Source organism: Ovis canadensis, chromosome 17 (genome assembly GCF_042477335.2).
Source record: "Ovis canadensis isolate MfBH-ARS-UI-01 breed Bighorn chromosome 17, ARS-UI_OviCan_v2, whole genome shotgun sequence".
Taxonomy (NCBI): domain Eukaryota; kingdom Metazoa; phylum Chordata; class Mammalia; order Artiodactyla; family Bovidae; genus Ovis; species Ovis canadensis.
Genome location: NC_091261.1, coordinates 52285001 through 52305083, shown reverse-complemented (window position 1 = coordinate 52305083; position 20083 = coordinate 52285001). Strand labels below are relative to the sequence as shown.

Sequence of the window (20083 nt, the reverse complement as noted above, 5' to 3'; positions counted from 1 at the left end):
AACTCTGGAAAAAAGCTTCCTGCAAATCCATCTGATTGGAAATTTACACATACAAGTCCGAAGAAGACATATCCACAGAAAATGTTTAAGAGGCCTTTGGAATATTTAACCAGGGTGATTGGTGAAGTTCTATCCCTATATGAAGTCAATCCATGAAGACTGGGAGAGGTGGCTGTTTTTAAAAAAGGCACAGATCCCAACATAAACTTATAAGGCACATAGGAAAAAACAACAAAAATGTGGCTCAAAGGAAAAACATTAATCTCCAGAAATCAAACTTTAAAAAAAAAATGGAGGTACCTGGATAACTTGGCAAAGAATTCCAAATATCTATTACAAAAATGCTCAAAGAGTTCAGGAAAATGATGCATGAACAAAATGAGAACATTAACAAAAGTAAAAAAAGTAAAAAAGAACCAAATGTTGAAAACAACTACAGTGACTAAAATAAAAAATTCACTATATTAATTCAACATCAGACTTGATCAAGCAGAAGAAAGAATCAGCAAACTTAAGTCATTTCAAAGTATCCAGAGCATAAATAAGGGGGGAAAAAAAAAAAAAAAAACAATGAAAAAAAGGTGAAGAAAGCCTAAGGGACTTGTGTGTGGAATAAACACATTATGGGACTTCCAGAATGAAAAGAGACAGAGAAAGGGGTAGAAAACTTATTTAAATAAAAATGGTTTTATAAATTTTTTCTAAATCTGGTGGGGAGGGCAGGGAGATAGACATCCAGATTTATGAAACCCAAAGAATCTTAAATAGGAGGAATTCAAGAAAAGTGTACTCAAAGAAACATTATAACCAAACTGTCAAATGTCAAAGACAGTTTTGAAAACAGCAAGACAAATGTGCCTTGCTACATACACATGAGGACCCATAAGACTCCTAATGGACTTACCAGCAGAAAGCTTGTAGGTCAGAGGGAGTGAGAGGATATATTCAAAGAGCTGGAAAAAGATAGTGCTAACTAAGAATGATGTATCTAGAAAGACACTCTTCCAAAAATTAGGGAAAAATAAAGACATTCCAAGATAAACTAAAGCTGAGGGAGATAATCAGCACCACACCTGCTTTGCGGGAAGTATTCAAAGAGGTCCTTCCTGTTGAAATGAAAGGATGCTAGATAGCAACACAAAGCATATGCAAGTACAAAGCTCACTGGTAAAGGTGCATCTATAGATAAATACAGAATACTATGATGCTGTAATAGTGATGCATAAATGTCTTTTAATTCGAGAGGTTAAAATATAACTTTATAGAATAACTATAACTGTAACTATAAAATATTAATGGATGTACAATATAAAGATAATTTGTGGCTTCCATAACATAAAGTGCAAAGGGAGTAAAAGAGTAGAAAATAACTAAGAACATAGAAAAGATTCAATAAAATCAGAAATGAAAGCAAAGACATTACAGCTAATGCAGACTTTTCCAAACTATGAGACTACTGTGAATAAATTATATGCCAAAAAATTAATCTAGAAGAAATGGATGAATTTCTGGAAATATACCATATACTAAGATATACTAAGATTAAGTCCTGAAGAAATAGAAAATCTGGATAGATCTACAACTAATAAGGAGAGTGAATCAATAATAATAAAAACTTCCAATAAAGAAAAGCACATGACCACCCTTGTGGCTCAGCTGGTAAAGTATCTGCCTGCAATGCGGGAGATCGATGGGTCGGTCCCTGAATTGGGAAGATCCTCTGGAGAAGGAAAAGGCTACCCTCTCCATTAATCTGGCCTGGAGAATTCCATGGACTGTATGGTCCATGGGATCACAAAGAGTCAGACATGACTGAGCAATTCTCATTTTCACTTTCAGACAGCTTCACTAGAAAATTTTACCATTTAAAGAAGAATTAATGACAATTTTCAAATTCCTCCAAAAGACGGAAGAGGAGGGAACACTTCTTCAGTTTACAATGCCAAGTATGCCAAAACAACAACAAAAAAAAGAGAACTTCAAGCAAATATCCCAGATAAATATAGGTGCAAAAATCTTCAGCAAAATAGTGGCAAAGCAAATTCAACAGAAAGTTAAAAGTATCATACACCATGACTAAGTGGGATTTATTTTGTGATGCAAAGAAATTTCATCCTATGAAAATCAATTAGAGTGATTTTATCACAATAACAGAATAAAGAATAAAAATCATATGATGATCTAAGTACAAGCAGAAAAAGCATTTGACGTAATTGAACACACTTTCATGATAAAAACACTCAGTAAACTTGGAATAGAAAGAAATTATCTCTATATAATAAAGTTCATAAATTAAGCCCATGGATGACATAATAATCAGTGCTGAACTTGAAATAGTTTCTCCCAAATTAGTAGCAAGACAAGGGTACCCACTCTTATCACTCTTTTTCAACATAATACTGAAACTTCCAGCCAGAGAAATTAAGCAAGAAAAAGAAATAAAAGGCACCCAAATTGGAAAACAAGTAAAATTATCTCTGTTCACAGATGACTTGATCTTATATAGAGAAAACCTAAAGAATTACACACACATACACACACACACACCCCTTTTAGAACTAATAAATAAGTTGAATAAATTTTCAGGACACAAAATCAATATATAGACATCAGTTGTATTTCTGTATCCTAACAATGAATGATCTGAAAAGAAAATTAAGGGGAAAGTCCTATTTACAATAGTATAGGAAAGAATAAAATACTTAAAAATAAACTTAAACAAGGAGATAAAGACTTGTATGCCAAAAACTCCGAAGATTGCTCAAATAAAGAACACACAAATAATTGGAAAGACATCTTTCCTTCATGGATTGAGAGACTTAATATTGTTAAAATGTCCATGCTACACAAAGTATCTAAAGATTAAGATCAATCCCTATCAAAACCCCAATGTCAGTTTGTTTGTTTTTTTTACAGAAATGGAAAAAGATTTCTAAAATTCATATGGAAACACAAAGAATCAGAACTAGTTAAACCAATCTTCAGAAATAAGAACAAAGCTAGAAGTCTTACACTCCCTGACTTCAAAACATTTTACAAAGGTATAGTAATCAAAACATTATGGCGCTGGCATAAAGACACATTTAGAGGCCAGTGGAACAGAAGAGAGATCCCAGAAATAAACGCATGCATGTACATTTAAGTGACCTTTGACAAAGGCATCAAGACCTCACAGTGGGGAAAGATAGTTTCCTCACAACAGTGTTGCTATAACTGAATATCCATATGCACAAGAATAAAATAAGAACTTTATACAATACACAACCCAACTCAAAATGGATTAACTATTTGAAAGATTTATTGCTTCAGTAAGATATGAAGCAATAAATCTCTGTTAAGAAAACAAAGGAGATAAGCTTCATGGCTTACAGGCAACAAAAGCAAAATTAGACCAGTAGACTACATTAATTTTAAAAGCTTTTTAAAGACTGAAAAGGCAAAAGACTGAAAGACTTTCAAAAGACTGAAAAGGCAATATATGGAATGGCAGAAAACACTTGGAAATCGGATAAAAGGTTAATATGCAAAACATCTAAAGCGCTCCTACAAGTCAATAGCAAAAACTAATAACCTCATTTAAAAACTGGAAAAGGACTTGAATGGACATTTCTCCAAAGAGCAACAAATAAATGGTCAGCAGGTTATATGAAAAGGTACTCAATATCATTAATCATTATGGACATGCAAATCAACACCACAAGTAAGATCCCACCTCATACTGGTTAGATTGACCATTAGAAAAGAGAAAAAAAAAAGTGTTGGTGGGGTTGTGTGGAAATTAAAGCTGTTGATCGGAATGCAAAACTGTGCAGCCACTATATTAAACAGAATGGCATTTTCTCAATAAGTTAAAATAGAGCCACCACATGATCCAGCAATCCCACTTCCTCATAGTTATCCAAAATAATTAAAATCAGCATCTTGAAGAGATATCTGCAGTCCCACATTCATTGCAATGCTATTCATAGTAGCCAAGCAATAGAAACAACCTGCATGTCCATCAAAAGATGAAATAAATGAAAAAATGTGGTATATTACTCAATGGAATATTCTTCAGCCTTAAGAAAGCTTCAGCATGGTTGAGACTTGAGGACATAATGCTAAGTGAAATAAGCCAGTCACAGAAAGACGAATACCTAAAGATGCCTCATGATGAGATATCTGAAGTAACTGCACCCACTGAAGCAAAAGGGAGACTGGTAGTCACAGAGGCTGGAGGTGGGGGAAATGGGGAGCCTGATCAATGAGCATAGTTTCAGTCGTGCAAAATGAGAAACTTCTAGAAATCTTCTGTTCAACAATGTGCATGTACTTAAACAATACTGTATAATATGCTCACAGACTTGTTACAAAGATTTCATATGTATTTTTTCTTACCACAATTGAGAGGAAAAAAGAAAAAAAAAAAAACCTGCCTTGAGACAAGACACACACACACACGCAAAATAAAACAAGCAAAAACTAAGGAAACTGTCTTAGTAGGAAATATTTTGTAGTATTTAAGATTTATAAGATCTCTCTCATCTTATGGTTGATGTTCCTTCTTAAAAATGTTGCCCAAGATTAAAAATAAAATTTTCATATTAGTGTTAAAATAAAATGAGGCAGGCATGAATATTTATGCCAATCATTAAAATGATGAGATATATACATATAAATGCATAGCAGTTTTAAGGTGGCTATTATAATACCGTATAGAGTTGACACTTGAACAATTCAGGGGGTTAATGGTCCCAACTCCATGCAGTTGAAAATCCACTTATAATTTTACAGTCTGTCCTCTGAATACATGGTTCATCATCTGCAGGTTCAATGAACTTTGGATCCTATAGAACTGTGCATGCGTATTCAGTTGCTTAGTTGTGTCCAACTCTTTGTGCCCCTGTGGTACTATAGAATGCATTTAATGAAAAATATCCACTAAGTGGACCTTCATAGTTCAAACCCATGTTGGTCAAGGTTCAACTGTATTTAATGTTGTATAACATAGTTCACATTTAATATGGCTAGTATCCTCATACATATATGAAGTTAACTATGTATAAAGTCATTGTCCTATATTATGCTACTTCAACCAGTTTTTTCTTGCTAGTCTTTCATTCTTGACATGGCCAAAGAATGGTTACTTAAACTAAATCCTTTTATAGGGAAGGCAGTTCTTTAATAATGAAGTAAAATTGTTAGTCACTCAGTCATGTGTGACTCTTTTCAACCCCATGGACTGTAGCCTGCCAGGCTCCTATGACCATGAAATTCTCCAGACAAGACCATTGGAATGGGTTGCCATTCCCTTCTCCAGGGGATCTTCCCAACCCAGGGATTGAACTCAGGTCTCCCTCATTACAGATAGATTCTTTGCCATCTGAGCCACCAGAGAAGCCCAATGATGAAATAACTGATCTTTTTAATCCAAATAATTTATAATAGTGTAAATACAATAAACTTTTTGTGGCTCAGCTGGTAAAAAATCCTCCTGCAATGTGGGAGACCTGGGTTTGATTCCTGGGTTGGGAAGACCCCCTGAAGAAGGGAAAGTCTACCCAGTCCAGTATTCTGGTCTGGAAAATTCCATGAACTGTATAGTCTACGGGGTTGCAAAGAGTCAGACACAACTGAGCGACTTTCAGTTCATTTTTTCCAAGTTGGGTTAGTAGTGTGATGTTCGAGACTAAGCAAGGTAGAAAATACTATATCTTTGACTTACTAAAGAAATTCATACTGATAAGCTAAGGGACCCAACAGTTCTTGTGTATGTGAAATGTATTTGTGTGCATACTCTGTAACTTTTGCTACCATATCTTTTATGTTACTTCCTTTAATTTCCAAAACTTTTGCTCATCTACAAATTAAAATCAGTGAGTTTATTCTCTTGAGTTGTCCAAAGGTTAACTGTACAAACTATATTATAAAATACTACCCACATTAAATGTCCCCCATAAAATCAAATTTTCTTAAATAAAATTATTAAAAGAAATTTAGTCTTTGTATTGGGGCTTCTTTATTTTCCTTTTATAACCTCAGAGTGTTGAAACAACACTCTGAAACCTAGCAGTGGGACATACAGGAATATTTGCTAAAGTAATAACTTGTTATAAGGCACAGTGTAAGCAGTCTAGTGATATTTTTCAAAACAGCTGTGTACCCCTAAAAATGTGTTCATTTAAAACAAAAAAGAATTGCAAACCCTTTTTGATTAGATTAGTTAGCCAACAGCAAAAAACTGCTCCATAATTGCATACATCTTTCAATTGCTTTAAAAAATCCACACATAAAGTATTCTATTTTTGCTGTTGAGGTTGAATAAGGAAGTGCAATCAAGGTGTTCTAGGATCAAATCCCACATTGCAGAAAAAGTTATATCTGTTACATGGTGAACTCAGATGGAATCAGCACTCTTGTCTTTAACTACAGGGCTTAGGTTATACGTTCTGTTCTTATTTGAAATAACATAACATTTATAAAGAGTTAACCATAAAACCCTTCTTGAGTACAGCTTGTGAATGTTAACGTGACACTTATCTAACATTCAATTCCACTTTGTTGCAATTTTCATTGTTAGAGTTTTTAGAAACATCTTTGAAAGGAAAACCTGCCTCCTAAGTCTTTTCATGCTTTGGTCCCCATTCTGACTTTAGTAATTGTATTCATTTTCATAATACAAATGGATCAAATACATGATAATAAGAATCATCTCTTCCTTACATTTTCACATCAGCTAGCAGAATAATTATGTTTTCAAACCTTCATTTTACATATTTTTTAAAAAAGGAAAAAACATGAATGCTTTTAGATAGGGAGTAGATTCTCTACTTACTTCAGATACTCCATTCTCCACTACCCCCTCCGGTCTGTTTCACTCACTCACATTTCTTTCTTGGCTCTCAGAGTGTAAGTTACAACTCTGTTACCTAGACTTTATTCCATTTAAACCTTCAGACCTGTTAGCTTTTGAGGTAACTGAATCATATTAATAGCTTCCCCTTAAATTGTTGTTTACTGAAAACCTGGGTGAATTGTGGAAAGCTTCCATTCTGTGAATATGCGGTTGATTGAACCATGTGCCTGATTTTGCTTTTGTCCCTGTTACATTTTACTTTGGTTTTTTGGCTTATTTGCCTTGGCTCATAAAGTTGAAATATTGATTCTGCTATCTGAAACTTTGAAACATTTGTCATTTATATATTCATCCAAATTGACTAAAATACTAAGCACAGTGGGAAATGTATGAAATCAGTGGTATAACAAAAGTTTCCCTTCGACTCAGGATTTGAATAATAACCACTACTCTTTAGATGTTCAGTTCAGTTCAGTTCAGTTGCTCAGTCGTGTCCGACTCTTTGTGACCCTATTAATTGCAGCACGCCAGGCCTCCCTGTCCATCACCAACTCCCGGAGTTCACTCAGACTCACGTCCATCGAGTCCATGATGCCATCCAGCCATCTCATCCTCTGTCGTCCCCTTCTCCTTCTGCCCCCAATCCCTCCCAGCATCAGATTCTTTTCCAATGAGTCAACTCTTCAAATGAGGTGGCCAAAGTACTGGAGTTTCAGCTTTAGCATCATTCCTTCCAAAGAAATCCCAGGGCTGATCTCCTTCACAATGGACTGGTTAGATCTCCTTGCAGTCCAAGGGACTCTCAAGAGTCTTCTCCAACACCACAGTTCAAAAGCATCAATTCTTTGGTGCTCAGCTTTCCTCTCAGTCCAATTTTCACATCCATTGATGGCTACTGGAAAAACGATAGCCTTGACTAGACGGACCTTTGTTGGCAAAGTAATGTCTCTGCTTTTGAATATACTATCTAGGTTGCTCATAACTTTCCTTCCAAGGAGTAACTGTCTTTTAATTTCATGGCCGCAATCACCATCTGCAGTGATTTTGGAGCCCCCCAAAATAAAGTCTGACACTGTTTCCCCATCTATTTCCTGTGAAGTGATGGGACCAGCTGCCATGATCTTCATTTTCTGAATGTTGAGCTTTAAGCCAACTTTTTCACTCTCCACTTTCACTTTCATCAAGAGGCTTTTAAGTTCCTCTTCACTTTTTGCCATAAGGGTGGTGTCATCTGCCTATCTGAGGTTATTGATATTTCTCCTGGCAATCTTGATTCCCTCTTTTGCTTCTTCCAGCCCAGGGTTTCTCATGATGTACTCTGCATAGAAGTTAACTAAGCAGGGTGACAATATATAGCCTTGACGTACTCCTTTTCCTATTTGGAACCAGTCTGTTGTTCCATGTCCAGTTCTAACTGTTGCTTCCTGACCTACATATTGGTTTCTCAAGAGGCAGGTCAGGTGGTCTGGTATTCCCATCTCTTTCAGAATTTTCCACAGTTTATTGTGATCCACACAGTCAAAGGCTTTGGCATAGTCAATAAAGCAGAAATAGATGTTTTTCTGGAACTTTCTTGCTTTTTCCATGATCCAGTGGATGTTGGCAATTTGATCTCTGGTTCCTCTGCCTTTTCTAAAACCAACTTGAACTTCTGGAAGTTTGCGGTTCATGTACTGCTGAAGCCTGGCCTGAAGAATTTTGAGCATTACTCTGCTAGCATGTGAGATGAGTGCAATTGTGCGGTAGTTTGAGCATTCTTTGGCATTGCCTTTCTTTGGGATTGGAATGAAAACTGACCTTTTTCAATCACTGATATTTTAATTATTCTAAGTCACTTCAGTCATGTCTGACCCTTTGCAATGTTATGGACTGTAGCCTGCCAGTCTCCTCTGTCTATGGGATTCTCCAGGCAAGAATACTGGAGTGGGTTGCCATGCCCTTCTCCAGAGGATCTTCCCAACCCAGGTATCGAACCTCATCTCTTGTGCCTCCTCCTTTGGCAGGCTGGTTCTTTACCACTAACGCCACCTAGGAAGCTAGTTTAGTTATAAGCCTGTCTAATTCTGATAATCATAGCTCTCCATCTAATCCACATGAATAATATGAGCTATTTTATCAAATACGTTGATGGCACTCAAGAAGTTCTCTGTTCACGATAGACCTTAGATGGGCCAATAAGTAACCCTATTAAAAAATAAGAGATATGACTCTAGGGGATCACTTGCTGTTTCTCTTGCTTTGTCAATTCACATTATATGCCTGGGTGCATATATGGGTAATAAATAAGCTGTATGAGTAAGACAGGCTTCCCTGGTGGCTCAGCGGTAAAGAATGCACCTGCCAATGCAGGAGACGTAAGAGATGTGGGTTCTATCCCTGATTCAGGAAGATCCCCTGGAGTAGGGTATGGCAACCCACTCCAGTCTTCTTGCCTAGAGAATCCTACAGACAGAGGAGCCTGGCGAGCTACACTCCAAAGAATCACAAAGAGTCCAGGCCACTGAAGTGACTTTGCCCGTGTGCACATTAGTTAGACACTTCATTAATAACATAATTTACTATTTGTAAGGGAATGAAAATATATGGAAATACCAATTACATTTTAAAATTTAAAAACATTGTTTTCCAAGCAGAAGACTATTAGAAGGTTATGAGTCTGTCAATAATACAGGATATGCATTAACCTGACTATATATTTTTCACATTTGAAGGACCCCGGTTTGATTACTGGGTTGGGAAGATCCACTGGAGAGGGGAATGGAAACCCACTCCAGTATTCTTGCCTGGAGGATTCCATAGACAGAGGAGCTGGGGAACTATAGTCCATGGGGTCTCAAAGAGTTGGACAAAATTGAGCGACTTTCTCTTCACTTCAGTTCAATTCCAAATGCCAATGAGAACACTGAGGCATAACTTAGCTTTGCTTTTGGTTGATTAAAATGCTTCCATAAATCCAATTTATGTAAGCCTCAGTTTGCATTTTATTAAATTATACTCAAATAGTTAACTGATTTTCTCTAAATTTTATAATATTGTTAAGTGATTTGTTTTTTCTTAATAGAACATTGCTTATCTAAATATTATGCTTGAGTATTTTTCTGATTTAGAGTGTATATACACGCATTGGAGATTTGGGTATCCAGATTTTATTTTTGGTTCTTCTAGGGGCTGACAAAGCATGCTAATTTAGATAAGTTAGTTAATCTTTTCTGAGTCAAATAAATGGCTTGGAATACAGTAAGTGATTTTTTAAGGTCCATTCCGGTGTTAATCCTTTGAAAAATTTAAGCTGTTAAAAATCCCTCTAGTTATATTCTTTCATAAATACCATTTCAAAGAAACTGAGAAACTGCTAGTTTAATATGAATCTTGTTAATATTATTGGTGAATTAATTAGTTTTATTTAAAATGAGATATTAATCATATAGAAAATCCTCACAAAGTCAAACAGGTTAAACCACACTTCTATGAAATATTTTATTAACTGCAGTCATTTATAAATAGGTAATTATTTCATTTTAATACAAAAAAGAAAAACATACTGTAAGACTACAGATAAAATGTTTATAATCACTTCAGACTTTAAGGATTCTAAAAATATTTCCCAGTGATCTGACCCATGACTTCATAGAATCGATAATCTGTATATAATTTTTATTTTATTTAAAATCCAAGAAGCTATAGTGTTAGGCATCAAGTTTTCATAAAACTAAATGAACAAAGGAGTGTCTAAGAAAATGTATTTACTTCATTCAAATGTTTCCCCTTTTTTTTTTTTACATGAAGTAAATGGCTTGGTTTTTGATTGTATAAAAATATCAGTACATGAACAAAACTTCTTCTTCTTTTTTTTTTTTTTTTTAGCTAAAGGATGAATAAGAAGTGCTAAGTGACTGGAATTAAACTATCTGAAAATATTTATGATACGACACAACTTGGTAATTTTTCTTTCCATGTATTGTCCAGGGACCATTTCTGCAGCTGTAGTTTTTTCCATCATGGAAAATAATGAGCTTCTTTTTAAATTTTATGAAAAACTTTAAAAATAAAGAATTTTTTATTTTATCCATATAAGATAAATTAGCAAAGTGATTTGAGAAGATGAAAACAATGTCTAGAGGTTTTATCATACATACTGAACACTTTATGTTTTCTTTTCATTTTTGTCTTTCTATCGTTTTTGGCAAATAATGTAAAAAAGCAGTATCAAAACTATTAAAGCCAAGTGTCAAAGCACTTTTGTTTGTTCAGGATTAACTTTTTTTTCTTTTAATTGGAAGGTAATTGCTTTACAGCATTGTGTTGGCTTCTGCATGCAATATGAATCAGCCATAAGTATACATATATGCCCTCCCTCTTGAGCCTCCCTAGCAATCCCTACCCCATCCCACTCCTCTAGGCTGTCACAGAGCACCAGGTTGAGCTTCCCGTGTTATACAGCAGCTTCCCATCCTCTCTGTTTTATGCATGGTGACGTGTCGTCGCTCAGTCGTGTCCGACTCTTTGTGACCCGATGGACTGCAGCCTACCACGCTCCTCTGTCCATGGGATTTTCCAGGCAAGAGTACTGGAGTGGGTTGCCATTTCCTTCTCCAGAGGATCTTCCCAACCCAGGGATTGAACCTGGGTCTTCCGCATTGTAGGCAGACGCTTTACCGTCTGAGCTACCAGGGAAGTTCTTTATGCATGGTGAAAGTGAAAGTGAAGTGAAGTCGCTCAGTCGTGTCCGACTCTTTGTGACCCGTGGACTGTAGCTCACCAGGTTCCTCCGTCCATCGGATTCTCCAGGCAAGAATACTGGAGTGGGTTGCCATTTCCTTCTCCAGGGGAATCTTCCCAACCCAGAGATCGAACCCAGGTCTCCCGCATTGCAGGCGGACGCTTGAACCTCTGAGCCACCAGTGTATCTCAGTTCACCCCACCCTCTCTGCCTGTCTGTGTCCACAAGTCTGTTCCCTGGGTGTGTGTCTCGAGTCCTGCTCTGCAAATAGTTATCAGTATCACACTGTTTGTATTAATATTTATGTTCTCAGCTCATAGCCTCGAAATGAATCTACAGATGGAAATAGAAATACAATATTTCCTTGATATGGAGTATACCTACCAAACTAGGTGTTACTGTGGGAGTATACCAACCAAAATGTGACATTATGGTTACCAGTTAAAATCCATGAGTTGAGGAAAGTCGGATTTATCTGTTAGGTATTTTACTGTCTTATAAATAACCTAAATCAAATACTAGTCTAGTATGTTGAGGAAATAAAGTTTTATTTCAAAATTTTCATTATTGGAATTGATCTTTATTGGGGGAATCACATTAAAGCAAAGCTACTTTCAGTGATGGACAAAGGCATAAGAGGAGTTTTAGATCTTTTATTTGCCAATGTAATATATTCTTCATGTTTTTATTCCACCAGTCAGAGGAATAATTGTACCTTTGCCTGTAAAGCTAATCTGGGTCATTGAAAACATGTCTCTCTAACTATGAAAGAAGTTGCTCTAAAATTTATACCTTAAAAATGTTTTTGGAGCTTCCCAGGTGCACTAGTGGTAAAGAACCCGCTTGCCCTTACAGGAGACTCAAGAGATGTGAGTTCAATACCTGGGTTGGAAAGATCCCCCAGCGGAGGGGTGGCCACCCACTCCAGTATTCTTGCCTGGAGAATCCCATGGGCAAAGAAGGCTGGCGGGCTACAGTCCTTAGAGACACAAAGAGTCAGACACTACTGAAACGACAGCATTCACGCAGTAATATCTTTGGTCTTTTTATCTCCACCAGGCTACTACTTCTCCTTGACTTTCAATCTATGTTTAGATGTTCTGAAATGTTGTCGAGCCCCTCTTGGGACACTGATTTCCTTTATCTTCAATTTCTCTGTTCATTTCCTTCAGGTGACAAATTTGTAGGTTTATTTCCTTAGAGCCCATTTTCCTATTCCAGCCACTTTCTGCTTCATTGTTTCAAATATGACCTCCCTTAGAACTTTGAAAATAACCCTCCTAAAAGAGTCTCTTAATGACATTCTTGTTGAAATGAACTATTTTGTGTGTGTTTCCTGCCTTGTATAAATGATGCCCTGTTTAGTGAAAGTGTTAGTCTGGCAGTCCTATCTGACTCTGCAACCAAATGGACTGTAGCCCACCAGGCTTCTTTGTCCAGGAATTCTCCAGGCAAAAATACTGGAGTGGGTAGCCATCCCCTTCTCTAGGGGATCTTCCTGACCCAGGGATCAAACCCTCATCTCCTGTGTCTTCTGCATTGTAGGTGAATTCTTTACCACTGAGTCATCCGGGAAGCCCATTTATTTTATACTTAATAACCCTCAATGACTTAAGTTTTCTCCAGGACTGTGTTACCAAGGCTACATGTCTTTCTCTTAGATTTGTTTTGTAACAGTTACACAAAAATAATTTTATAATCTTTTATGTTAACACACCATTCACATTTATTGTACATGTGTGTGTATGCTAAGTCACTTCAGTTGTGTCAGACTGTATGCAGCCCTATGGATTGCACACCCATCTTTGTCTATGGGATTTTCTGGACAAGAATACTGGAGTGGGATGCCATGTCCTCCTCCAGGGGATCTTTCTGACCCAGGGATTGAACCCAGATCTCCATTTCCTGCATTGGCAGGCAGATTTTTTTTACCACTAGTGCCACCTAGTAAGTCCTTATTATATATAGTAAAGCAAGCTATTGAAAGATAAAGTTCTCCAAGTCAGTATTATTTTAGCTTCACCTGAGACATATTGAGATATGAAGACTTCTAATGATACACAACACAGAAAGTGACAAGAGACATTCAGTTCAAAATATTAAGGTGTTCTTGATTCAATTTGACTATATTTTATTTATTTATGTTGGAAATTATATCTGGAAAATAAATGAACAGCAGATGCATTCTACTCAGGAGGAAACCTAGTAGAGAAAATTAAAATTCTAGGATATGCTGCTGCTGCTGCTGCTAAGTCACTTCAGTTGTGTTGGACTCTGTGCGACCCCGTGGACTGCAGCCTACCAGGCTCCTCCGTCCATGGGATTTTCCAGGCAAGGGTACTGGAGTGGGGTGCCATTGCCTTCTCCTTAGGGTATGCTAGTAGATTTTAAAAGTTTGATCTCAAATAAGTGACTATAACTCAAACATAGACAAGTTTGTTCACAGATTGCAGACTTGTAAATGGCAGAGGATAAACAGAATGAGACTTACAGATATATATATTTTTTTGCCTGATAAAAGTAGTGGTTGCCAGGGACAATGTGAATTCCTGATGACATCTAGAATGGAAAAGTGGGCCCTACTATGAGTTCCACAGGAAAGTTAGATCAGGCAAAACACTGAAATCCTAAAAGAAAAGGCAGTTCTTTTGTCTCAAATACACATTTTTTTATAGACTGTCAACCAAATGGGCTAGAAATTATAGGTAGTTAACTTGCATGGTGACTCTTTAATCTTTACATTCAGAAGGCTCTAGGTCAAGGTTTTTTCCCTTATTATTTGTTATGCTTCCTCAGACATCGTGCTCTTTCTAGAAAGAAAAGAGAGGATTTTCATGAAACGTATGTCTATTTACTTTGAAGTGAAAGTGAGATTGAGAGATTATCGAAAATGTGGAACATTTAACAACTCTGTAAGCTCACTCTGCCATTCAGGAGTCTCTGTTTAGAACCTTTGGACATCATTCATATTTGGGAATCATTTAGAACTCCCATGGTAGCAAAAAATGTTCTGCTGACATTTTGAGAAGGTATTCAATATTTTTTCAGAAATTAGTGGGTAAATAAGATTTTCTTTCTTTTTTTTTTTTTGTTTTTGTTTTTTGGAAAGTGGACTGTGTCAGAGTTAATAGACTAAACAGTGAAGAATATTTGCACGTCAGTGCCTGTATTTTCTACTAATTCTCAAATAAATGTGTATGTTTCATAAGGATAATAACTATTTTCTTTAAAAAGTCACTTTTTCCTAACAGGAAAAAGGCTTATTTAACTGGTAGAAGAGTTAATGCCTGTATTAATGTATAAGAAGAGGAAATTAAACTAAATTAAAATGACTGTTGGCTTCTATCACCAGAAAAGGCAGCTGTCTTTTTCTTAGATATAATTATATCAATTGTGTTTATATAGAACTTTTCCCCAGCAGTACTAGAAAATGGTCATGTTTTCTAAGCTAATGTTAAAATTATTTTCTTTGAAATATTAGTCAAATTGATACCCTTATTACTAACATCAGACCATGAAAAGGGATTTGAATAGCCGTGTGCAAAGAGCCTTGACTCCTTAAGAGACACAGGGTAATCAGGATCAGTTTCCTGACCAAGCTGTGATTTATCTCCTTATCTCTTCATCAAAACATGATGGCAGATACCATCCTAAAGGAATTCACTTCACTTTATCATACTTCCTAAAAGAGTAGTTCACTTGATTTAATATGTAAACTTAGAAAGTGCCGTATTCTTTGGCTTAGTAGTGATTGAGACTTAAATTTGCAGAGGGATGGGAAAGAGAATTGTCATGATCCCTGATAAAAACTTAGAACTTATACCTAGGGTGATCTTGGAAATGGCTATCTTGGAAACAGAGATTGGAAACCATCCTTCCAGCCCACTTTCCTCCTTCATTGCATCATTCTCTTCTCTCCAGATTGGAACTCTGATTAGTATTATGAATGGTAGGAAAGTAGGTACTTTACATAAAAACTTGCTTGTGTCATCTTCTACGTGCTCAAACTTAAACACTGCTTACAAGGGTGGGTGGTTATCATGGCCTGTTGTTCATTTTTGAAGTCCACACATAGAGGCTGATTAAATCAACCTGATCAGTATTTGGCTTGTATTTTTTGACTGTTGCCTAAATTTTATGGATGCTTTTGATGTAGAATAATGTCTGTAACATGAATTGATAAAATATGAAATTTAAATAGGAAGTACTATGTATTACCTTAGTTGACCACATAGGATTTTTTTTTTTTCTTTTCAGTCTCCTTGTAAATATATTCTAAGAAATGAGTGGTCAAGAGGTTGGAACTGTAGTATCTTTTTCAGTGTATAAGACCACTGAACTTATAAATTAAGCTAAATTAAACATTGTCACTTAAATTGTCTTGGCACTAAAAAATGATGATGATGAATTGTCATTCAGGTTAAAGGATGGAAAGCCTAAGGTAGAATTTCACTTTGCCTTTGGATTGATGGTTTTCTTGATGATTACTTTTTTGATTGCTGTAGTTTTGGAGAAGAACAGGATTTCAAGGCATCATCTGTTTAGCTATGTAGTTCAGACTAACAATTTTTATGATATTGTCAATAGAAGCTAGGCACAGATCCCTTGAATTGTCTCTAAGTATAAAATTTAGTCAGCTTTTTTTTCTAGTCTTTTTCTGAAGACAACTAGAAAATTCAAATAAATAAGTTCTTTGTCCTAATGAATATTAGGACAATTAATGAGTATTTTTCAACATAACAAATTTGTACTATCTATGAATTGCTTGCACACCTTTAACCAAACCTATTCAAACAAATACTCTTGGAAAGATATGGTTATGAATATGTTTCATTAATTTGTTAAAGAAGTAAACAGTAAACTAATACCTGGGAGACAAATGAATTAACACACTGTGAGAAAATGTGAAATATGTATCTTCTGATCTATGAAAAAAATTGCTTTAACATTTATGCAGAGAAGCAATGTGTATTTTAAGATCTTAGATTATTTGTAGATTTTATTAATCCAAAATTACATTATAAACTACTGCTCAATTAAAAAATATCATGTTGTAATACATGTAAAATCTGATCATAAAAAGTGACTGACTTAATAGAGCCTTGTATTTTTTATGCCTAGGTTAACATGTCAGAACATCTTTCAAGGGAGGCAGGACCACAAAGACAGGGATGGAATAACTTAATCAAAACATTATATAGCTGTGTGCATTTCCCCCCTAGATTGTATGTTACAATCCTTTAATCTTTCAAAAGAATATTCTATCCATACATTGAGAAATATCTTTAACTAGAAACCACTTATGAATGAAATAGGAAATTTTACCACACTCAGTGAATATGATCTTTGACCTGATTCATGCCATTTAAATGTCCTATTAAAAAATTTAGTTTTTAAAGAGAAATTATCTTGAGTTTAATTTGTATTTTTCCTTTTAACTTCATTGCTAACTTTTGCATTTTCTCTGAATATTGTTTATGAAGCATTTTATGTATATTTAGCAATTCAAAACTGATATTTCAGATTTGGAATAATTGGCATGTTTAATGAATAGTTGGCTTTATAATCTAATTGTGCAATTTCATTTTGAACTCTATCAGCCTATGATTTTGTTTGAAAGCATTTTGATACTACTAGTGAACTCGTGTTCAGCTGCTTGCTACTCCAATAACTTGAGAGGCAAGTGTCAGTAGGAAGAAAATTGCTTTAATTAGAAAAGCCAGCAATCTAGGGAGGAGATGGACTCATGTCCTGAGACCAGCTCCCACGATTCTGGTTAGTCATGGTAGGTTTTCAAGGGAAAAATGGAGGGAGAATCTCAAGGAGTGGCGGAGGCAGGAGAGTGGGTTCTGCATTTTCCTCTGTGTCTGCAGGCTGGCTGACTCTGTTCAGATGTTTTCTTGCCCAAGTGATCTGCCTGCAAGTTTGCTAAAGCAACAGTTATGTGTGGAGAGCTAGTCATTCTTTAACTGCTGAATTCTTACCTCTTTTTATCTAGGAGACGAATCAACAGCTCAGGCATTGCATGGTGTGCATTCGGGAGAGCCCAAATTAGGAGTTAGTTTCAATTGTCTAGGGATCTCATTTCTACAATTGGGTTTTTAAGGTTAGGCGGGGACAGAGATGGGTAAACAGGGAAAGGGCTAAAGAGTTGCTTTCAATTCCCCACTGTCAGACATCATTCCATTTCTACAGGATTGCAGTGAAGGTCCATCATCTCTATCTGCTTCTTGCTGACTTAGAGCGCTGTATTCTCAGAGTGGAAGACATCAGCATGATTCTATAGCATCTCCTTACTGACAGTGTTAGCTGTCCACCTACCTATACTAGCAGAACAAGCTACACTCATTTTTATGCCCACAAAGATAGAGTTATTATGAGCAAAGTGTTGATCCCTTTCTCTGGAGATCAGTTCTTGGAATTATATTAGGCATAGACTCAATGTGGCTCAAGATGGTGCAGCTTATGTCATAGCTGCAGTCTAGTCATCATGCAGTTAGCTTTTCCCCTCTGGTGGCAGCTGTAGTATCTGTTCAAAATAACTCAGGAATGTGCATCAGACACTGAGACGGTGACATTCTATTGTCTTGATCATTAACTGCTCGAGCCTGCTCTTTTGTGACTCAGGGAGGCCTGAGAGACTTCAGCTTTTCTACAAACAAGAGGCAGGGAACATGGAGGGGTCTTTGTACTTGAGCAGGGAGGAGGGGTGCTGGGAGAGGAGCTGCATGGTTCTCTTTGCTTCCAGTATCACTTGTTTTTGTGGGAATTCACATGACAATAAAGATCTTGAAGTTTAATAAGAGTTAATAATATTTAATGATATGTAATCAAAGACAAATACTTTTACATTTTCCAATTTGTCAGAGAATGCTTTATAGTGTTCTATAAAGTAAAACAATATAAATGCCTTCTACAGTAGACAAAGGTTCAAATAAAGCAAAAATGCTCTTATTCTTTCTAACCAATTCCAGAATATTCTGTTAGCATATATTATGAACCTTTATATGCAAGATACTGTGCCAGTCACTGTGATCATGAAGATAAAATTCCCCTAGATGGGATTCTGATGGAGCTTTCACGATCATGGGTATACTTTCATGACAGCAAGGAACTCTGATTCATTAGGTAATGAAGTTTTAATTCTATAATCTCAGGAAGGAGAATTGTTTTGAAATAGAAGTCATTTTAAGAGTGGTTTAGATACATTGTTATATGATAGATATATTATTTAGTGAAGAAATTTTTATAAATTTGGAGTGAAATTCCTTTTGGGGAAGAGTTGGGCTGACCTGGCCCTTGGGGCTGTCTCAGTACTGCAGCCCCTATTCACAGGGGACAGTGGAGAGATGCAGCCAGTGCCTGAGCACCTCTCTGGGTTATATATATTCTAAACTTCAGGGAAATAAGCCTACTCCATGCTTGATTTACTCTTGATCCTGGATTTTCACCAAATACAGTGCTTTCACATACATATACAGCAGGCGTCAGCCCTAGGGCAGCATTTTAAGCAGATCTGAGTTTACATTATGTCTGCTTGTGATGAACTGATTCATACTTGCTTTTTCAAAGAAAATGGTTATTAGTTTTTAAATTCCTCAGAGTACCAAACAAACGAAAAGTCACAAAGTCTCATGAATCTGAAAAGAAAGTTTTCAAGTTTCCATTTCAAACCTCTTGTATGAGGATAATAAAAGGGTTATTCACAGTCATCTTTCCAAGAGGGCTAAAAATCAGTTGAGAAACATGTGAATAGAAAAATAAAGAGATATTCAAATGCTATGACTTTTCAGCTCGACTCAACTTTTTTTTTTTTTTTTTTTTTTTGCTCTAAATATTCAATGACACTTTTGAGGTCTGTCTTTGCTTCTGAACTGATTAATGTTTCAGATTAATATTCCTTCAATTATGCTGCTGAAATTAGGCCTTCCTTCTTTCATCCAGGTCACCTGAAGGATTTTTATTTTTATTTTTTGACAGTACATATTGTAATAAACATTGTTTTGGTGCTTAAACATTGAATAAAAATGTTCTGTTTATTTTTATTTTACTAATTTTAAAAATATTTATTTCTGTTTTAGCTGGAGATCTTTGATCTTCATCATGGCACATGGAATCTTTAGTTGCAGCATGCAAACTCTTAGTTATAACATGTGGAATCTAGTTCCCCAACCAAGGATCAGACTTAGGCCCCCTGCATTGGGAGTGCAGAGTCTTAGCCACTGAACCACCAGTGAAGTCCCCAGATTTTCTCTTTACTTAGAAAAAAATTTTAATACCTGAACAGTATCTCTTTGAAAACTCAGTAGTATTCTAGGAGCATTTGAGTCAGTACCTAGTATAGGTTTCCAGTATTTTTTTTCTATATTTTCTAGAAAATGGGTATTACTTTAGGATATTACTGTGTATATGTCTGACCAATTAACTAAGACTCCTGCTCTGCCATTAATTAGGAATAGATCTTTTAGGATTTTAGCAGTGAAGACATCCTTTTGCTTGTTTCTTAACTTGAATTATTCCTAAAGGTA

The 20083-nt window shown here is 36.0% G+C and overlaps 1 protein-coding gene and 1 non-coding gene across 3 annotated transcripts in view; one reads left to right on the top strand and one right to left on the bottom strand.

Annotated features, from left to right (window-relative positions):
• GRIA2 (glutamate ionotropic receptor AMPA type subunit 2) overlaps positions 1–20083 on the top strand; it is a 194248-nt gene that overhangs the window by 170049 nt on the left and 4116 nt on the right. The window lies entirely within an intron of this gene.
• On the bottom strand, positions 11438–11509 carry TRNAC-ACA (transfer RNA cysteine (anticodon ACA)). Its single transcript has one exon. It is a non-coding gene; the product is annotated as a tRNA-Cys (tRNA).